Raw genomic sequence first — 22,608 nt, forward strand, 5'->3', positions numbered from 1 at the left:
ATGCAAAGCTGATTTTTAATGCAATTCTGCTTTGCATATATGTAAATGCCGCTTAGGAACGTTACTGTGGAACTCATACATAAAACATATAGTAAGTCTTAAAATTACTGTTATTACAAATAACGAAATATATAATTTTATTAACATAGACGAGCGAAGAAATTATTTATCCAATTTTTTAGCAAATGCTGAATAATAAGCTCTAACTGAATCTTCAAATATTGATTTAATAAAAACAATAATTAAAAAGAAAAAAGAAGCGGAAAATTTTATTAATAACATTGAGTTTAACGAAAAGAAAGGTGGTGAAAAACAAAAATTATGATGGATTGTATTGATGAAATATATATGTATTAGGGCGGGTCGATTTAAAAATCGCCCATTGCTCTATGAAAATCATATTCTAGGGATCAAAATAAGATACTTTGCCGAAGGAACCATACCTCTAAAACGAATTTTGATGTCCCCCAATTTGGGTAGGGGCAAATTTTGAAAAATCCCACTTTGACCCATTTAGAGTGCTCCAATCGAGTCCAAATGTATGACCGACCCACTAACTTTGGACGGCCGATCCACCCATGCCAGTGGCACACCCCCTGGAACTCCCCTGGGATACATTCATTTCAAAAAATCACCATTTTTGGCCTTTACATGAAAAAATCAGCTAAATGGCTATGTTATTTCTTTATTTTTATTTATTTATTTATAATAATATCTATTTTTTCTCTTAAGAAATTTATTTAGTCAGAACATATGTAAATGAAAAAATTAATTTAAGTGAGTTATAGAAAAGAGACTAAAAAAATGATTGTTTGAAGTCCTTTTTACTTTCAAGCCTGCGCAATTTCGCAAGGCTCTCTAATGTCGTCGCCATAACAGCCTCTACATTTTCCGGTATAACCCGTTTGGAAACGCTAGCTACCAATTGAACATGTCGTTCCGTTCCTTGTACGTGTGATGGAATTTTTGGATCATTAAACGGTGGATCATCTTGATTTAAATATTCTTTCAATGTATCGTACGGAATGCTTCGCGTGAATGGTGGTTCAAATACGATGTTTATATCATTCAAATTGATAATTTTCGTAAAACTTGTGCAATTAAAGTTTATATCTGGTTTTTTATAAACCCTAAGTTCCATTGGCTCGACAACATCGGTTCGATAGCGTAGAATTTTCTTGATGGCACAGTCGCGCTTTTCTTTCCTATCATCAAACAACATTGATAACAAGATATTTTCCGAATGTGCATAATATGAATTATCATTAATTACTTGATTGACAATTTTGCGTAAACGAGGTTCTAGAAATCGTGACCAACCAATGAACTTGAAAAATAATGCACTGCCGTACACGACAGAGCTGTAATACTTGATATTGAAGTACATTGGCACATAACATTTAATTATAAATTCAACCACAAGTCTTAAATTTGCATCTGAATTTTCCGTTGTCACATATAATCGCAATAATCTAGCGGCCTTGGTGAGCCACCGAGAATGTACAATTTCCCTGGTTTGATGTTAGCCAGATCCACCGGAACCACGCCGCTAGAAATTGCATGGGCCATGTCGTATAAGTACTTCGAATCGGTGGAAAATTCTTTTTTTTCTGGAGCGGGGGGCATATTTTGCAACTCAATTTTCTGGAATCCGTCCACCACCTAAAAATATATAATAATAAAATAATTAAAAATGGTTGACAATTATAATAAATGAGTGATAGCAATAACTTACCGAAAGAGTTTCACAAGTTTCGATTTGACGGCTCAGTTTTCCGGTTGCCGATCTTGGTCCAGTGCTGGTTGATTTATCCAAAGCTTCAAACAAATGCCGAAACGGAGGTTCGTTGAAGTGTAGAAGGCAAACAAACCAATGCAATGGTCTTTTTAACAGCATTTCGAATCGTCGTATATTTCCACCGTGAGGGCCAGTGTTTGCTGGCTCACCGTCAGTGCATATTCCAATTAATGTATCCAGTGATATATTTTTATCGTTGAAAAAAACATTTAATTTGGTTGTTTTGTATTCAGCGGTTTCATGTTCCAGTCTTACGTAACCAATCAATTCAGAATTGGGTTCTCTCAAAATAACAAGATGAGGTTCTTTTACCATCCTAGTATGATACTTCTCATCAATTTTATCTATCGTTAAAGTATCATATTTTCTGCCATCGAATGAAAACGCTAACAAATTGGTATCATCTAACCGTTTGCGAAGCACTTCTTGTCTGCATTTCTCTTTTTCTCTGCGAACTTTCGATTTATCCATGATCAGAGGTTTCCCATGTTTATCTTTAATTTTAAAATCTTGCAAAAGAGCGGTTCCCAATGCTGATGCTACTCTGTCTGGCACACCAAATCTGTCACATACCAAGGCAAAGTTAAAACAATCGTATCTCTCTGTGTATTGTGTACTTGTGCTTCTATCCATATCTTCTTGAACCGGTGGTGACGTTGCTCCTTGCTCTTCAGTTTCCATCACAAATGCATTCATTGTTAGTCTTCTCTGATTATGTTGATCGTGCATGAACTCTTTGAGGCGTTCGGGAACCCAGCCGCATGCACATGGAGCTGCCTTCAAATCGCATTAACATGTTCCAATGTAAAAAATTGTTTCCAGAGATTTTACATACTCTGTAAATTGTTGGGTGTTGTTTCTTCTCTTGATTTTCTCTTGATACTTGTCAAGCAATTTATTCAATTTGTTACATGCACTTTTTTTTCAGCATTATTTCCATACCAAGTTTTTCCCAAATTTCAATCAACTTATCTTGTACTTGAATAGTGAATGATTTATGGGAAAATTTATTTTGTTCTTTTTTAGCACGTTCGCTTAAGTAAAAATAATATCTCAAGATATCCAGATGGGTTGGTAAATTAAGATCAGTCAAATCAGTAGACACACCAAAAACAGTAACATCATGCTTGGGTATATGACTCATTGGGTTTTCGATAGTTGTTGATGTAGTTGCTTCATCTTGCGGTGTAGAGGATGGTGGATTCATTGTAAACTTCTTGGTTTGGAATGGTCACTTCACTTATTATTATTTTTTAAATACCATAGTGGTTATTGCTTTAGTTCTCCTCACTTTCAGAGGTAATAAGAATGAAATTGTAATTTCAATTCTATTTCAAAATTTGCCCCTACAAAAAAGTTCGACCCAAATTGGGGGACATCAGAATTCGTTTCAGAGGTATGGTTCCTTTGGCAAAGTTTCTTATTTTGATACCTAGAATATGATTTTCATAGAGCAATGGGCGATTTTTTTGCCTCTCCACAAATCGACCCGGCCTAATATGTATATATATATTATTATGCCAATTTTATGAGTTAGCTACAATTTTAGAGGCTGATGACCATGTGGACCGAAACAACAATTGATCGTACTGCAGTTTCCTTGCAAAAGATATTGTATCTGACAATTTGGAAACTTGCCAATAATACGTCATTTCGACAAATTAGTGACAGATTTGATGTAGGAATGGGCGCCACTTATAGAGCTTTTGTTAAAGCCCTCAAACTTATATGTAGTTAAAATCGGCAATAATAAAATTTCCAACTCCTACTGCAGCTAAAAAAAAACTATAATGGCTTTTCAAATCCATTGATGGAACGCACATTCCGATATTACAGCCAAAAAACGATGCAATCAGTTTCTATAACAGAAAAGGGATCTTTTCCGTCATTGCACAGGTAACAAAGGTAAAACATGTATACTAATTTCTTGTCAAACTACATTAAACAATAATGTTGACAGCCATATGAAATTTCTGGATGTCTTTGTCGGTTATCCAAGACGACGTCATGACGCATCAGTGTGGCAAAGGAGCCTCTTTCTTGGAGCACTGGTAAGCGGTGAACTAAAAATTCCACCAAATCTTCATTTCGTAGGCACGCAGCTTATCCGCTGGAAACTTTTCTCATGGTGCCATATCGGGATAATAGTTTTTCAACATCGCAGCGGAGTAAATATAACACTATTTAAAGGACTAACCGAGTTTTTGTTGAACAGACTTTCGGAATATTAAAACAAAAATTAAGAATTTTAAAAATTATTGGTGTGCAGCTCGCTCATATTCCAAAACATATTGTTTAACATCAGAACATCATTATAATCAATAAAGGCCAACAAAACATTGATTTCATAGGAATGGACGAAGAGGAAGAGATTGGACAAAATTTCTGAAGTTAGTGTTCCATCATTGCAAAGAGATGAAGCCCAACAAAAACGAAATGCCTTGACAGCATTATTTTTAAGTTGAACTAAACAACAATTTTAAAATAAAAAAAACATAATTTGATTAACATGAACAAAACATAAATTTATTTCACTTCATAACTTTGGAATATTTCAAGCTGGGTTTTCAAACAAAGCCCTTAGATGCTTTAATTCTTTAAAGTTTTCATTTTCTACTTTCACTTTAGATTTTTATACGCTTATTTATAGCTTCGTTTCCTTTTTGAGATTCTTTCTTTCTTATACATATTCATATTCATATTTCATAGTGAATTTTTTTGACTAAAACTTTCTTTTTTGCAGATTAACAAGCCGAGAACCGATATCTGTTTAAGGTTAGTGGCACTTAGTACGTATGTACATTAGTAAATAGACAAAAGAAGCTTAGGAAAATTATGAAATAATTTTTTTACAATTGCTTGGTGGTTATACAAGTACTTTTAAGGGGGTATTCTGGTTTAGAAATTCGAAAAAATCGATTTTTTTGGCATATTTTTATAGTATAACCTTTCAAGAATATGTCCCTAAGAGGATTTTTCGAAATTAAAATTATTTTCCGAGGTACAGCTCATTTTGTGACTCCGACTCCGACTGCGCGCGACTTGTTCTAAAACTTTAAATTCGTTTTTCTCATAACTACTCTTCCAGAAACGGTGTGCATGATATCTCAAGTTGTACTCAACCGATTCATATGAAATTTTACGCAGAGCTTTCTTATACTTTATAGTATCGCACTACGAAAGGCCTTTTAAAGGTTTTTTTTTTTATTTTTAAAAAATTGCGAACCCCAAAAAAAACGGAAAATACGAAACTTTTTTTCAAACCTTTTTGATTTTTTTTAACGCGTCAAAAAAAAAAATACCTACAAACCTTCTAAACCAGAATACCCTTTTAATCAAACTGCTGCCTTTGAAACTGTGCTTGATGAAAGAGATAGTTTGGTACGTCACCTAAGGCTGAACCCACACCGGATTAGTCAAAAACGTCTTTGACTAGTAAGACACAAAAACGTTTTGTGCTCTAATATAAAATAATATAATAAACGAATATAAAAGTACTGAATTTTGTTTAGAACAATTGAACCGTTAGGAGTAACATATATAATTTCTTACTGCTAAGAAATGGGTAACAAACACGCCAACGTTTATACCAGGAATAAAGGGTTGTTAAACTTATTCCAGTGTGAGAGCGCCCCAAAATTAGCGTTTTTTATAACATTTTCCATTATGGCCAGATTGAAAAAAATAATTATTTGTGGGCATTTAAATTGAAACACTTAACATTTAATACGAATAAAAACTACTATATAGTTGTTCTTTATTATATGTAGAAACTATTTAAATCTTTTTAAAGAATATTATAACAACTGACGTTTGTCCTTTCAATACTCAATAATAGGATTTAAGCTGGTTAGCTCTCAATCATTAAATGTTTGTAATCATTTTCTATTGAAAATATACTATGATGCTTCAATTTACAAAACCTTTCATCAAATACCTTTAAATTTCACAAATTCATTTAATTTTCATTTTTATAAGTGGTCTTGAACGATGCAACTAATCCCTCCGTTTACATATTTTTTTGGTAAGATTTCAATCTGGCCATCGCAAAAATAATTTCCAATTGCTAAACGTCAAAACCTACTGAACTCGATTAGCTGTCAAAGTTCAGTAGGTTTTGACGTTTAGCAATTGCTCTCTCACTTCCAGTGAGAGAGGAGTTAAAGATCTCTTTATCTCTGGTTTATACATTAATGGTAACAAACTGCTAATCGAAATAATAACACTAACAGTAACAGAAATTTGGGTAACAAATACTTTTGTTAGCGCATATGCACCTATGTACATACATACATATGTGTTGTGTATAACAAAAGGTATTTGTTACTCTTAAAGACTGTAAAAAGATTTGATAACAAATGTATGTCATAACTTAGAACAAGATAGCATGCCTTGCATTTGCATCTTTTATTACAAAATATCAACGCACAAGATTTATATAACGATTAACTTATAATACTATTAACGAAACTGCTTCATGGATTCTTTATTAAAGAACTATATAAATAAAACATGTGTAAAACATTTATTTATACGGCATCCTAATATTTAGTAGCACAATACAAGAACACGAACCAAATATCCAGAAAAATTTCAATGCGCTACGAAACCATAACTTAAAAATCCAAATCGACAAATGTAATTTCTTTGCTAAATCCACGGAATATTTAGGACGTATTCTAACTACTGATGGGATCAAACCCAAACAAAATAGCAGTAATCCAAAATTACCATAAACTCCTAAACGAATTAAATATTTTCTTAGTATAATAGGATAATACAGAAAACTTATAAAAGACAATGTAAAAATTGCATATGGAATGACAAAGTAAGGTCATTAAGTTAAGAAAAAACAACCCAATATACAAGTATATACATACATAAATGCTTTCTATAAGTTGAAGCGACTTCTAATTGACACACCAATTCTCTGTTACCCCGATATTAAGAAAAAAATTAAATTGTGTACAGATACAAGTGTGGTTGCGATTGGAACAGTTTCTAAACGAACATGAAAAAATTTTCCACCACAGAAAAAGAGCTCTTGACTATCGTATGGGACATTGAGCCACTTAAATGGGTGCAAACAAAATATAAGAAGAACGATATAAAAAATCCTAGTTTGCAACGTTGACTGCTTAAATTAGATGAATATGATATTAACATTGACCATATTTAAGGAAAAATATTCGCACTATTCCCCACACACAAAACAAGAGCTAGGGACCCAGAACATATTCTAAGATCGACGCAAATCCCCCAGTTTACCCTTGAAGAGCTGCAACTAGCCACTGCCAAGCTCAAGGCCAACAAATCACCCGGGCCGGACGGGATCACATCAGAAATTCTCAAAATAATCGCTGCAGAGCGCCCGCCAGTACTACTAAACATGTACAGCGCCAGCCTTGAAGCTGGAATATTCCCTGAACCCTGGAAAAAGCAACGGCTGGTGCTAATCAGTTGGGGAAAAGGATACCCTCTATGTATGCTTGACACAGCGGGAAAGCTATACGAAACCCTGCTTAAACCCAGACTTGAAGCGGCTATCAACGAAGCTGGAGGACTGTCCCCTAGACAATATGGCTTTAGACCCGGCAGATCAACCATAGGAGTAATAAAACGCGTCATTGAAAGCGTAGAAGCCGCACAGCGTAGATGGCATAAATACAAAAGAATTGTGTTTCTGGCGACTCTAGATGTCCGAAACGCCTTCAACAGCGCTAGATGGGTAGATATGATCGACGCTCTCGAGAAAAGCTTTAAGGTACCCGACTACCTTAGGGCCGTGGTGCGGAGCTACCTTAGCAACAGGAAACTGCTGTACGAAACTAAAGAGGGATCACGACAGATAGCGGTCACGTCAGGAGCAGCACAAGGATCCATCCTCGGACCAGATTTATGGAACATTAGCTATGACGCTATATTATAACTAGAAATGCCAGATGAATCGTATTTAATAGGCTACGCGGACGACATTGCAGCAGTAATCACAGCAAGGGACACAGAAGAAGCGCGAAGAAAGCTGAACCAGGTCATGATACGGACCCAAGCAAGGCTCGACTCAGCCCTTAGAGTTGCATCAGCCTACCGAACAGTGTCCGGCGAGGCAATATTAGTTATAAGCGGAAATGCCCCAATTGACCTTCTAGCATACGAAAAGAAAAAGCTGTGGGAGCTAAAGCAGTCATCTGATAACAACAAGAGCGCAATAGAACAAATAAAAGAAGAAGCAATAATAACATGGAAATAAAGACGGGACACCGAAAGCAACGGCAGATGGACGGCCAGGCTTATAAAAGACCTAGACTCATGGACAGACCGAAAATTCGGAGAGGTAGATTTTTACACAACCAAGCTGTTATCCGGTCACAGGTACTTCAAAACGTACCTCCACAGAATGGGAAAAGTCGAAGAGCCGTCATGCCTATACACCGATGCGACAGAAGACGACGCTGAACACACATTCTTTGAATGTGCGCGCTGGCAAGGAGAACGCACCGCCGTAGAGGATTGTTGGCCCAATAAACGTGGACAATTTAGTCAGCGTCATGTTGGAGAGTGAAGGAAACTGGGGGATTATCAAGAAATTCGCTGTACTCTTGCTACGCAGCAAAAAGCGGGACCTGGACGCAGGTGCGCAAATGTAAATCTCTCAATGAGAAAAAGGGAACGCCACCCTGAAGTAATGCAAATGCGGCCCCAGGGTGGGCGACAGTTCCTTAGAGGGGGAATTTAGTGACCTGCAACTGGCACATACCGCTGCTGTGACGATAGCACCGATGATACGGAAGGCATTTTCCACCCCCTTCCCCGAAAAAATAAGGACGAAAACATTGTAAGCGGTAAGAAATCCACGTTGCTAAAATTCGAACATTATTTAAAAATTTTTAAATGATTGATACTAATTCTTTTTTGAAGTTGTTACTAAGCACAAATCCACATAAGATGTTAAAGTTATTATTTTTATAGTCTTGCAACCTATTACTAAGGAGTATTATAGTATTGTTCACCTAACGGTTGTACGTATCACCTTAAACTAAACGAGATAGATATAGGGTTATACTTGTATATATAAATGATCAGGATGACGAGAAAAGTTGAAATCCGGGAGACTGTCTGTCCTTCTGAAAGAGGTGTTTTGATGAAACTTGGTATGCGCCCCCAAATCGCCATTAACCGAAAACCTATAAAGTGCCATAACCAAGCACTAAATTAAGATATAAAACTGCAATTTCGCACAGTATGGGCGTGGCCCCGCCTACTAAAAAGTTGTATGTACATATATCCAAAACCACTAAAGCTACAATAACCAAATTTGCTTTGCGCAGATATCATAAAAGGTCCACTCTCCATATAACAGTACTGTTCAAAACTATTAAAAACGCAGTAAATCAATAGCATTAAATTTTACCACCGAGATAGTATGAGAGGGTTTAATGGGAGCTGGTGTGAAAATTGGACGATGGCACCGCCCACAAGCATACCTACTTCTCATATATTACAATTTTAAATTCCGTTTGATTCTTTCACTTTCCAGTACAAAAATCAGAAAGTAATTAATATAATAGGATACAATTTTACACTAATAATTCCTTTAAAGTATGTCACCTTATGGCTAAAAATTGCTTAAATCTAGCCACAACCGTTCAAACCCCTAGGCACCGAATATGTGGTCCCCAGTATCTATAGTTGACTTTTGATCGAAAATATCGGTCAGTATATGTGATATACAATTGAAACTCAAATAGAATCAGGAAAAGGTAATAATATGTATGTTTGCTTCAAATGTGTTGAATCGGTTCAATACTTCACTGAGCCCCGGTATAGGCATTATACAGATTATTTATATTATACTTCGGGTGACTTTATACTGAATATAGAGGCCAATAGTTGAGTTATCTCATTGAAAAGTACGGAACGTGTTTTGCCCATAACAGTGTACTTTTGTGCCTAAAATAGATAAAATTTACCGAAAACTTGACCCAGCCCCCATATATCTATTATCAGGATTTTCGAACACCCGGCTGACTTTATTCCATATGATTGGTGATTGTATGTGAGGTACCTTAAGGAAACTCAGAGAATAGGTTTTTGTATGTGGCATGATAGTAATTAAAAGATAAAAACGGCCCGATACTACCTCAACTCCCATATATAACATGTAATATTTTCGTTTTTATGTCGAATATGTATGCAGGTCGGTATATGAGTTATATAGAGTATACATATGTATATATAAAATTGCATAGATTTGTATCCTCTGGTTGACATACTACACCTTAAGGTATTTTCCTGACATTGGTTCTTGCAAGTTGCAACAGTATGAAACACCCAAACTTAGTCCTTTTTTACTAGTTATTTTTCTTAAACATCATTCTTAATTTTTAACAATAATGTTTATAGTTTAAATGATAATATCCAAAACGCTGCTTCAGTAATATTTCCTAGGATATGTTTGATTACTGTTGCCTAACTGATGTGAATTAAAATTACGCTGAAGAATAATAGGTGAACCTAAACCTTTGATTATGTGATGGCAATCCAGGTATATTTAGAGAATTTGTAAAATTTAGACAGATCGCTTGGCAATAACTGTTGTATCTGGAAATTAATTACCTTAACATCTACATTTTAGCCGCTAAGATAATTAATAATAATATATAATTATATAATACATATATAGTCCGATTACCGAATCATTTATGATCGCGTTTTTCTCAAAACTACTTTTTCAAAGTCCGTGTTCACTGTCATTTCAAAACTACTTGACCGATTCATTTCAAACATTGTAAACATTTTTGTCTTACAAAAAATAACGCCAGCAATAAACCCTCCATTAAATTCTCCATTCAAAATATTTCCTGTAATATTTTTAATTAGCAAACGTCTACCGTTGCGTAATTAAGGTGAATTGAAATTACGCTTAATGCGTTTGCAGTGGTCGTCATCAAAAGGGGAGTCTCTCATTCGTTTTTTCATTGGTAGTGTTTTTTACGTGGCGGGTACTAACCTAGTGCACAAACATGGGGAGGGGATGTTTTGCCTTCCCACTTTAGCTCGCCTTCAAACGGATGTTTTTTGAGGATTCTTGGTCAAAGACCGAAAGTCGTGAGCTTCTTGAGCCATATGTAAACGAATCGTTTCTGGCCACTAACAAGTGAATGGCGCTTAGAGAAATTTCTTTACTTTCTATTCTAACATTTCCAATATCTGAGAGGGGGAATCAGTTTGCAATTATTCGCACATATTTGTAGTTAATTGAAGTACAATTATTTCAAGATTTCACCGATTCACCGCGCGATTGCTTAAATATTCGTTGATGTCTTAAGACAGGTAAGAATAGCCGTGCTGTCGGCAAACCCAGTAAGACAGAAACACCGATAACTTCATCGTTTAAATCTTGCAATGTTTTGTACAATTCTTCAAGAATATTTGTGAACCATTATATGTACACTCATCTTAAATTATCATGCTTTTTAGAATAATCCACACACATATAGTATGTATGTACTATATACAAAAATTACTTTACTCTTACAGTAGCTATGTGTTATTATTTATATTTTTCTTTTTTAAATAATAAAATATTGAAATGATTCTTACATGAACTTTGAACACATGCTTATTATTCAAAATATAATTTTTGTATTTATGAAGTATGCTGACTTGTAATAAAAAGAGATAAAACAAAATATCGTATATCCTCCCCTTCTAAGATATCTTCCCTCCAATTTTGAGCCAAATTTTTCAAACCGTTCTTGAGTTATAAATAGTATAACTAACAGCACTCTCTTTTATATACAATATACATATGTAAAGTTACACACTTGCTTGGATCTCTATACGATATATAGTATTAGAAATTATTGAAACTTTTGAAAATTTTCATTGTTATGATATAATTTACAAATCTATAGAAGAATTTTCTTTAAATAAAATAAAATAATAGCCTTAATATTTATTCTTCACTCATTCAAAATACAAAGTTGGAATAAAAATGTTACAGTAAGGGAGAATTTATTATTTCATATTGTTAAAATTTGAGGAAAAATTGGAATGCCAAAGTATTTAAACGGCGCTTACCCATATGGACGTGTCTAACATAGTAAATATTGCAAATTAAATTTCCGAGGATAAAATTCAATGAAGCTTGTGTTTGAAGCCATCAGAAGCGTTTGTCACCCCCAAATTGTGTTAAATTATTTTGTTAGCGACGGTGGCCTTTGAATTGGAATTTAAAGAAATTCCACACTGGTGTCAAAAGGCCGTGCCTAAGTACCTTTGTTACGTTTCTGTGGGGATTCTTAAAATGTTTTAATTCATTCCTTGTAATATGTACACATATTCCCTTGTGAGACCGTTATGTGGCTAAGCCTGATACGTATTATCAAGATAACAACGTCAAATCCTTTAGTTTATGTGTGAGAATTTATTATTTGTTGTTTCCTGCTCTACTACATTTGTGTTGTTTGTATTCGTCACTATTAAATTTGATATATCGGATGCCGTGTTCGTGTTCACATATATACTAACATACAATATATAAATATACTCGTATAATATATCGCACACTAAAAACAAAGTCGTAATTCAAAAATTCTCAAAATCGATTTTTTCTATATAGCAATTCCAAATACATTTAATTACGTACGCCAGAAATTTCATTATGATCACTATTTTACGTAACTCAGAAATCACTGTTAGGTCTACTTTTGGGTTAATGGCGTTGGTTGCCCTGCCTGGATTGTGCGGTATCAACATAAGAATGCTATTTATAATTGTTTCGCTATTACTGAAATAAATCGTAAAATTTCCGCTATATTCTGTGGTGTGTCTCTTTATCTGACTAAGTGGGTTTAATCATCTGTATTATTTGAAATGTGTCGATGAAATTATTGGAATTACCACACCGTTATTCGATGTCTTAACTCAAATATGCTGATTAATTTCTCTGTAAATCTAAGTCAACAATATTTGAGTCAGACGCTTTTTAAAGAAGTTCTACATTATGGACGACGATTCGACCGTAAAATTTCACAAATTTTTAAAGGGTCTGTTATTTGCTCTTCCTGAGTATTTACCTTTTTTCGAGCCGTGACTCCATTGTAATTAGTGACCGATATATACGAGTAGATATAATCCAATATGTTAAAAAAAAATGGTATAAGGTACCTTTATCTTGATTTTCATCGATCAGTTCGTATTTCAGCTATACATATAGTGATCCGATCTGAACAATTTCTTAAAAGATTGTACCGTTGGGTTAAACAACAATTCGAGTAAAATTTCGTGAAATTATCTCATTGAATTTTTTTTTTCGTACAAGGACATGATTTTGATAATTCAGTTTGTACGCCAGCTATCTGCTATGTGGTTCCCACAAAAAAGTTTTATTTCGAAGAGAAAGCGACGTGTGCAAAAAAGGACGATATCTAAAACTGAGGGATTGGTTCGCTGATCGGTTATATACAAATTTTATTGGGTCTTCAACGTTTCCTTCTAGGTCTTCTGTCAGACTACAATGAAATTGCTAAATAAATAAATACTTTTTATAGACCTAAAAAGATTTTGAAATTTTTAAGGGCTTAACAAATTGTGGGGACATAAAGATAGTTGATATTAATGTATCACTAGAACAATGAGTAGCTTTAATTCAACTTGTTTAATTTCAATAAACAAATTCAGGCAAAATTAGAAGTAAACGAAGTACCCCATGAAATATATGACACGCATGAAGCATACTTCTACAAAACCAATTGACGGTACCCCTTCATATTTGCAACAAGTTCAATTAAAACAAATCAGGAAGGGCTGAGTTCGGGTGCAACTGATCATTTTATTCTTGTAACAGGAATGAAAGCCAGGGAAATCTTAAAGTGTAAAACGTCAACCAATTGATCGGGAGCGAAGCAATTGTATGCGAGTTGGGCTTTCGCCCAATATTATCTATTTTAGACTTAAATATGCACTGTTATGAGTAAATTACATTCTGTAATGAGATATTTCAAATATTGGACGATATATATAATATAAAGGTAGTAGGGTGTTCGAAAATCTTTATATTAGGGACCCAAAATTTTATCCCGTTACATTATTTACTTTTTGATTTTTGTACTGGAAAGAGAAATAATCAAATGTGCTATATTGTGCCAGTGACTTGAGAGTGACCATAAACGATTCTTTTACATATGGCTCAAGCAGCTCACGACCTCCTCTGAGTAGCCAGAAAACATCCGTTTGAAGGCGAGCTAAAATGAGAAAGCGAAACATCCCCTCCACAGGGTTGTAAGTTGAGTTTGGAACCCGCCACGTAAAAAACACTACCAATGAAAAGAAGAAAGCAGCTTCGGATGAGAGACCCCCTTCTTATGACGACCCCTGCATACGTGTTAACGATTATGATTTAAGGGCATGCACCTAAAATGTCCGGTCCGTTAATTGGGAAGGTGCCACTGCCCCATCAACCAGTCTTCGTTACAAGGACAAGGACTGAGGCGAGTAGGTCCTTGTGGCATTTACTACAGTGGCCATAAAAAAGAGCGCAAATTTGGTGTGGGATTCGAGGTGAGAGAGAGACCCAGTCGCCGAGTATTGGTGATGAACGGCTAGTCACATTCCGCATACAAGCGAAGTTCTTCAACATATCTCTGATTTGCGCCAATGCACCAACAGAAGAGAAAGAGGATGTTACCAAGTATGCCTTATATGAGCGCTAGGAGATGACCTACAGATAACCATATTTCGGGCCCCGGTGAAATCGATCAGCCTCAACCCATTTGGGGATGTTTCGTCGTGGAGGCTGAATGTACCGACCGTAGTGCCAAAGATACTTTCTTTACCCACCCTGGCGTTAAAGTCGCCAAGCACGATTTGGCATCGTGGCGAGGGCAGCTCTCATAAGTGCGCTCCAAGCACTCATAAAAGACATCTTTGGTCACATCGTCCTTCTCTTCCGTCGGGGCGTGGGCGCAAATCAGCGATATGTTGAAGAACCTCGCTTTGATGCGGATTGTGGCTAGACGTTCATTCACCGGAGTGAATGATAGTACTCGGCGACGGAGTCTCTCTTCCACCACGAATCCAACACCAAACTTGCGCTTCTTTATATGGCCACTGTAGTAAATGTCACAAGGACCTACTCGTCTCTGTCCTTGTCCCGTCCATCGTATTTCTTGGTCGGCGGTGATGTCAGCCTTTATTTTTGCGAGGACATCAACCAGCTGGGTAGAGGCACCTTCCCCATTAAGGGTCCGGACATTCCAGGTGCATGCCCTCAAATCGTAGTCCTTATTTCCTTTGCCATGGTCGTTATCAAAAGGGGGGTCTCTCATCCGAGGCTGTGTTTTCTTTGTCATTGGTACTGATTTTTACGTGGCGGGTCCCAAACCCAGCGCACAACCCTATGTAGGGGATGTTTCGCCTTCTCACATTAGCTCGCCCTCGACCGGATGTTCTTAGGCTACCCAGAGGATACTTGGTCAAAGACCGGAAGTAGTGAGCTGCTTGAGCCATGTGTAAAAGAATCGTTTCTGGCCACTCCCAAGTGAATGGCGATCAGATAACTTTCCTCACTTGCGTGAACTTCTACACATGACTCCATCCTCCTTTTTGTTAGGGGTTGGTATATATGTATGTACATATATTTGGCACATTTCTTAAGAAAGCATGAGGGAATCATATCTGGGCCACAATTGTATGATTGTTCTAACGTATATTGCTTAACTGATATAAAACGTCTGCTTCGGAAATGGTAGGTGCATTAATGGCAGAAATCGGACACAACTTGTGCTGATGCGGAACATTTTTTGGAGATTTTTGAGAATAATTGGACTTAAAGAATTAAGCGAACATACGAGTATTAGAAATGGTGTGATTGTCACTAGACATACTAGACTTATATTTCATATGGGACGGAAAGTTAGAAATTCTGCGTTTTGGATTACGTATAATATTATTTTTTACTTTATTTATATAATTATTATACCATATTTTGTTAAGTTCAGCAAACTGTCGATGCAATTTAGAATATTTTAAATAGTCAGCAACTAAACCAGTTTTTTTTAAATGTTTAAAATCACGAGATTTTCTATTTTTTAATTTACATAATTCTTTCGAAAACCATAAATTAGAACTCATTTTTTGAGTAACAACACACTTCGGAACATATTTTTCAAATAAGTTTAAAATAGTTTCATTAAAGTGGGAAGCACTAAATTCAATATTGCCACTGTAATCTGGCCAGGTTACTTTAGAAAAATCGTAATTAATCTTCGTAAAATTAGCTTTCGCAAAGTTGAACCGAAAACAAAGGTCTTGTGTATTATTGTGAGCAAAGTTGGCTATGATTTCGATATTAATTTCCAAAGCAGGATGACACGGGTCCTCTGGCCGAACCAAAGGATCACATCGGACAACGGAGAACATTGAAGCATTATCAACATAAACCAGATCTAAAAACTTACCAAACTCGTTTGAAATTAAATTAATTTGGTTAAGACCCAACTCCGACATTTCATTTAAGAACTCGTTAAAACATAAGCGAGTACTAATAGGGATGGCGCACATAGGTTTCTGCTAGTGCATACTGCGGCTAAAAATATAAGGAGTTGTCGCAGGACAATGGCATTTGGTACATCATTGTTTTGGATTCCAATCAAGAAAAAAATGAAAAAATCAAAATCACGCCCCCTTTTTTACGCCCACCTCCCGTATAAGGTGAAACTTAATTTTTGACCTACAGCACTGATTTTTGGTACATATCATTTTCATGACATTATATATGTTGGTGTTAAATTTCAATAATATCCGCCCACTTTTACGCCCACCTCCCATACAAACTAAATTCTCTTTTATCAAGTCTCTTTTAGCAACTTTTTCACATCTTCGTGACATTCTAATTTTTTAAATTTTATTTTAGTACGAAAAATGTTTATGTACGGACCCGAAGACATTAATAAGTGATGCATCACATCTTCGTTAGTGGATATGCGTCCAATTCTTCTGGAATGATACATCCTATAGTTCCTGTAATCCTTGTTATATATATATTGCATACTTTTGGGCGGTAACTTGCCATTTTAGAGTATCTCATTGTTTTTTTCAAGGGGGGCAATTTGGGGCAGCTGAATTTTTTTTTATCGTTTAGCTGAGACTTCAGGCTTTAATTCGGTGTACGTATGTCGACAGCGGTAGACAGCGCTAAAAAGATGCACCACTTTGAATTTGAAGAACATTGAAATTTTGACGTCCAAGTTATGTTGTTCCACAATATTTTTTTTTATGCATTATTTTTTTTAATGGATTTTGATGCAAATTTTTTCTTTGATACATATTATAAATGAAAAATAATAATAAAGTTGAATTTCAATAGCTGTTTTATTGTATCAATGATTTGACTTTTGAGTAAATTTTTTGCTAATTTTGATGTTCTTCACATTCACCGACTTTGGGCAGTTTTGGACAAAAAACTAATGCAGATAGAATCCTAATACTTTGGGAAAATAATGTATAGATAGTTGGTAACAGACTGTGAAATTTTCATTCAAATCAGACAACATGCTATTTTTGGATTTCAGCCACGGAAATCCCAATGTGTGGCGTAATCATCAATACATTTCCATGATACGCACGGTAAATTGAAATCTCCCAAAGCAATCATGGAATCAGTATTATTAGCCATTGAGAAAACGTTATTTATTAATGAAGCATGCTGCATATATACAGATATGTCCGAGTGAGGCGGTATATAAGACAATGTTAAGTAGATATGGCCACTATTTGCGTAAATACCAATGCACTTAAATTCAATGAAGTCGGCATACGGAACATCGATTTCTTCAAATGGAATTGAAGAATGAACAGCAAACAAGACGCTACCTCCTTTTCTGTTCAGCCGGTCATATCTAAAGATTTCGAATTCGCTGTTGAATATTTCGTTATCAAAAATGTGGGGCTTTAGCCAAGTTTCTGTCAAAGCAATGATTTTAAAGTTACAATGAATGCTGTTTAAATACAAATCAGTAAGTTTTGTACTGTGTGTAAGACCTCTAACATTTTGATAATAAATAATCAGCTATTTATTGTTAATTAGTTTTTTGTATTCACGGGATTTCTTGGCATTTTAGTGATAACTACAGGGGGCTTATCACATTTGTGCTCTAATTCGCGCACAAAGACCACAGATGGCCAGAATGAGTTGTCAAGTATCAATTGAAAACTGTCAGCGGATATGTCGATCTTAAACGACGAAATATTCCGGTTGTGTTTGAAATTAAATTTACGGATGTCTGTATCTACCGTTTTTAATTTCGACGAGATGTAACTTTTTATATCATCGACTGTGGTATCCGCAGCAAGTCTCGAGACAAAAATTGCCTTTTTCCGCGGTATTTCAACTAAGTTTTTATTAGCTGACTTTTAGGTATTTGGAGGCGGATCTTGAGATGCTTTCCGTTTACAGTGTTCAGTAACAGTTTTCTCAGTGTCCTGAGCAGACGGAACCTTCTCTCCTTGAGGACAAGGGATGAAAGATTAATGAGGCATTCTTTTTAAGGAAGATACAGTGGTATCTTTGTCATACGGACGTTTTCGTTTAGGTTTTGGATTCTCTTCCTGAATATTTAGGCATTGAAATGATTGAAACAGCATTTCATAACGCCTAAATTTTTCAGTAAGGGTTTCAAGCTCACGACCAATCTCCTTGAAACCATTGCTCGCCTGCTTAAAAGCTTTAAACAATTCAATTTCAGTTGGTCTGCATTTCCAGCAAGACCAACGCAATCCCTTACTATCAAGAATAGAATCCAATATCCTACCTGTCAGTCCAGCACATTTAAGATGGCAAGCCCATCACTAAGCCGGCAAGACACAAAGCGTTCCGACTCGCCTTTCACAGAGCAGTTCGGAAAGTTACAAGTCATAATGAACAAAAACAGTATTAAACAAAAATATAAAAAATGTTAAATAATAAAAGTAAAAAGCGCAATGACAAAAATATTTATAACAAATGAATGCAATAAAATAGTTGGTTATCAAAGATAACAACCAATGTAGCGAGCAGTTTGAGATGCACTGTAACACACGAAAAGTAAGAAACTCGCGAACAGCTGTGGACAAAGATGGAAATGAATAAAAAACAAGAAAGAAATTAAAGTAAGCAATATAAATTAACACTAACAATTGCACTATTTAAAATATAGCAACAAAAAACAATTGAAAACGACTCGGCGCAATAAATTAGAATTAGCCAGAACAGAATTAAAGTAAAATCAATTGCTTCAATTGCACAATACAACACTGATACTTATCTTAAAACATCACTTAATCCAGAAATTTTCACAATAAAATTTTAAATATAAATTAAATAAATTCGCCAGAGCACCAAATTCACAGCTGAGCACGAGAAGGGTTGATGTGCTAACAATTATGAGGAAATGGAGTGCTGCCATATGATAATAAGCAAACTTGAGCAATTCGCTGAAATTTCTCTTTTTCGCTATAATTCCTCTTTCTTTATTTAGCAATCTTAGTTTTAATAAAAACAAGTGTCTATATATTACATTTCAAAATAAAATTCGCAAACTCCAAATTTATAATCACTTAAGGTCCGTATCCAGCTCTTAAGTAATTGCTCAAGAAAAAACTTCCTAATTTTTTCAACTGTAGTCAAGTAATTTTGACAGCTGGTTATCCATTGATCCACATTAGAAGAGCAAGAGAAAATAAACAAAGAAAATGAACTTACGTGTGTAAGTATATAAATATTTTCATTGCGATTTAAGGAGTGTTGATGAAGATTGGTAGGTTTTGTATAAAATTTCAAAATGAACTATATTTCATAACCGTCTCAAATAGCATATGCAGCATCACAAGTCAGTAGGCAGCCAAATTTGCCGAAGCTCAAATGTAGTAAATCCTACAACAAAAACATTTTCATTCATGAACGCAAGCGCTTTTCCAACAAGCCAACTCGCTTCATTCATAAAAGCAACCACCTTCACTTCTCCCCGAGCAAGCGGCTTTTCCCGACGATGTCAAACGCTAAAAAATCATAAACTGAACAACTTTGTGCTGTTTGTTCTAGAAGAGAAACATGCGTGAACTTGCAAAACACAGAAAAAAGTGACAAAAGTGGCAGCATAGTTTTTTTTGATTTAAAATATTTGTCAATTCTAAAATAGTTTTCCGTGGCTCGTAAAATTCAGCGCCGATTTGTAAACAAGCTCATACATACACATACTCTACATATTTACGATGGTTTGTAGGCGAAGCTGTTCCTAAACAAACAGAAAAATGTGCCAAAGAAAAAATATTTGTACATTTGTATGTCCTGTGTAAGTACTATGCGCAGGAAATAAATGTAAAAAGATTTCACTGAAAATAAGAGGAATCTGAAGATATACTATATACATATGTATTTTTAAATAGTTAATTAATTTATTAAACTATAATTAAAAAAAATGGAAAATAGAAAGAATTTTTATTTGTTTGGTATAACCAAAGAACATAAAACCAGAGTACATAAAACATAGAGAAGGTGCAGGTTCGATATCGAACATTCGTAAAATTTGAACCGGGGAATTCACCTCACAACCATGGAATTCACTCCGTGAAATACTAACATTGTTTTGATTTTAGCAGAACGGAATGTGCAGAATTACAGCTTTGTTAACATGATCAACCAGTGAATATTCTTGACCAACCGAGGAATGAATTCTATTTATGCCATGAGATTTATCAATTATCAATTTATGTTTTTACACTTTTATATAATTGATTCTATTTTGTTTTTGTATTTTTTATAAATTTATCTGGATTATGAGTAAAAAAGGTAGCATTTGAAAAATACTTTGATATTTAGTATTTCCTTAGATAATTCATGCAATGACACCACGAGGGAATCAAACAAGCATATTGCGTTTTGCGGTCGGCATTTTCTAAGCGCAATCAACAGTTTTCCTCAACCAGGGAATTGTGTGGACAAATATGTGAAGATATGTTTAGAGATCAGCATATCTTGATTTCTTCGACTTATATGGCCAAAATCAAATACGAGCCGCTTATGTACAAATATTCATAAGGGAATAACAAGTGCCGCGCGCATCTCCGTTGTTATGAGCAACTGAGGATTTGAGGATGTTTCTTCGTGTAGGCAGAATTTACCGACTGCTGCGCCAAAGATACCTTCTTTGCCCACCCTGGCGTTAAAGTCGCCATGCACGATTTTGACATCGTAACGGGGCATTTCTCATAGGTGCGCTCCAAGCTCTCATAGAAGGCATCTTTGGTCACATCGTCCTTCCCTTCCTTCGGGGCGTGGGCGCAAATCAGCGATATGTTGAAGAACCTCGCTTTGATGCGGATTGTGGCTAGACGTTCATTCACCGGAGTGAATGATAGTACTCATCTCCCACCACGAATCCCACACCAAACGTGCGCTCCTTTTTATGGCCACTGTAGTAATTGCCACAAAGGCCTACTCGTCTCAGTCCTTGTATCGTCCATCGCATTTCTTGGACGGCGGTGATATCAGCCTTCACTCTAGCGAGGACATAAACCAGCTGGGCAGCGACACCTTCCCAAATAAGAGACCGGACATTCCAGGTGCTTACCCTCCAATCGTAGTCCTTATTTCGTTTGCCATAACCGTTATCAAAAAGGGGGCCTCTCATCCGAGGCGGTTGGTAATCATTCATTGGGGGCGCTTTTTACGTGGCGGGTCCCAAACCCAGGACACAACCCTGTGAAGGGGGTGCTTCGCCTTCTCACTTTAGCTCGCTTTCAAACGGATGTCCTAGGTCACCCAGAGCATACTTGGTCAAAGACCGGAAGTCGTGAGTTTCTTGAGCCATATGTAAAAGAATCGTTTCTGGCCATTCCCAAGTAAATGGCGATCAGAGAACTTTCCTCACTTTCGTGAACTTCCACACATGACTCCATCCTCCTAAAAAATGAACATATAACATCCTCCAAATATATGTAGATATAAGTATATGTGAACGAATCGTGTGTCAAAATGTCGATTATCGGTTTTCAACGAGAATGTACGTAGAACTACAGGGAGCAACCCGAGAGCTTGTTGGTTGGTCTCGGAAACGCTTCAGAGTGAGTGAAAATGAGTGCAAGTATAAGCATGGTAACGAACAAGAAGGAAAAGGCAGAGAGAGAACACGTGCCTCACATCTTTCATCGCCTCTCGTGAAAAATCCTGTTTTGACACACTAGCCGGGTTTCTATGTGCGGGGTCACATACTGCCATAGTCAAATGTCATTACACATTACTAAATTTTTTGCGTTTCGGTAAGACTGCTTCATTTGTTGTTGTTTTCAGTATTAAGCAGATCTGTTGTTGTTGGATGCAATGGAGTGTGTAGAAGAAACGAACAAAAATTCAAAGAAAATAACGGAATATTTCTCTCAAAAACAATATATTTGTTTGATGCATATTGACGTCAGAAGTTATTACACACATTTTATTCGTTTAAAGATCATTAGTTTTTACATGATTGCACAAAAATTAATCCACGAAAATGGTCAAAAGGAAGCATTTAAATATTGAAACACGATCCGAGATTGTGACCAAATTTAAAATGGGAACTTCGGCTTCGGATCTTTTGAAAATTTATGGAATTTCGGGGAAAACTGTGTACAATTTAGTAAAAAAAAGGACACTTGTGGGAACTTAGAAGATAAAAAGAAAGGTGGACGAAAACTCGTTTTTCGGAGGAACTAATTGGGAAGAAAGTTAGTGAAGCTACTTTACGTCGCAAGATGAAGAGCGTGGAAATCACGACCTACGTAGGTCGCAAAGT

At 35.8% G+C, this 22,608-nt stretch overlaps 1 protein-coding gene across 3 annotated transcripts in view; it reads left to right on the top strand.

Annotated features, from left to right (window-relative positions):
* The window catches only part of LOC126765696 (uncharacterized), a 624,074-nt gene that overhangs the window by 13,754 nt on the left and 587,712 nt on the right, over nucleotides 1-22,608 (top strand). Inside the window, exon 2 of one of the 3 annotated variants that reach the window (XM_050483430.1) lies at nucleotides 4,542-4,573. The exons of the other annotated variants lie outside the window; for them this stretch is intronic. The gene's annotated coding sequence lies outside the window, so the exon portion shown is untranslated. The remainder of the gene's footprint in view (nucleotides 1-4,541; nucleotides 4,574-22,608) is intronic. 3 annotated transcript variants of the gene reach the window in all.

Source organism: Bactrocera neohumeralis, unplaced genomic scaffold, assembly GCF_024586455.1.
Source record: "Bactrocera neohumeralis isolate Rockhampton unplaced genomic scaffold, APGP_CSIRO_Bneo_wtdbg2-racon-allhic-juicebox.fasta_v2 cluster11, whole genome shotgun sequence".
Classification (NCBI taxonomy): Eukaryota; Metazoa; Arthropoda; class Insecta; order Diptera; family Tephritidae; genus Bactrocera; species Bactrocera neohumeralis.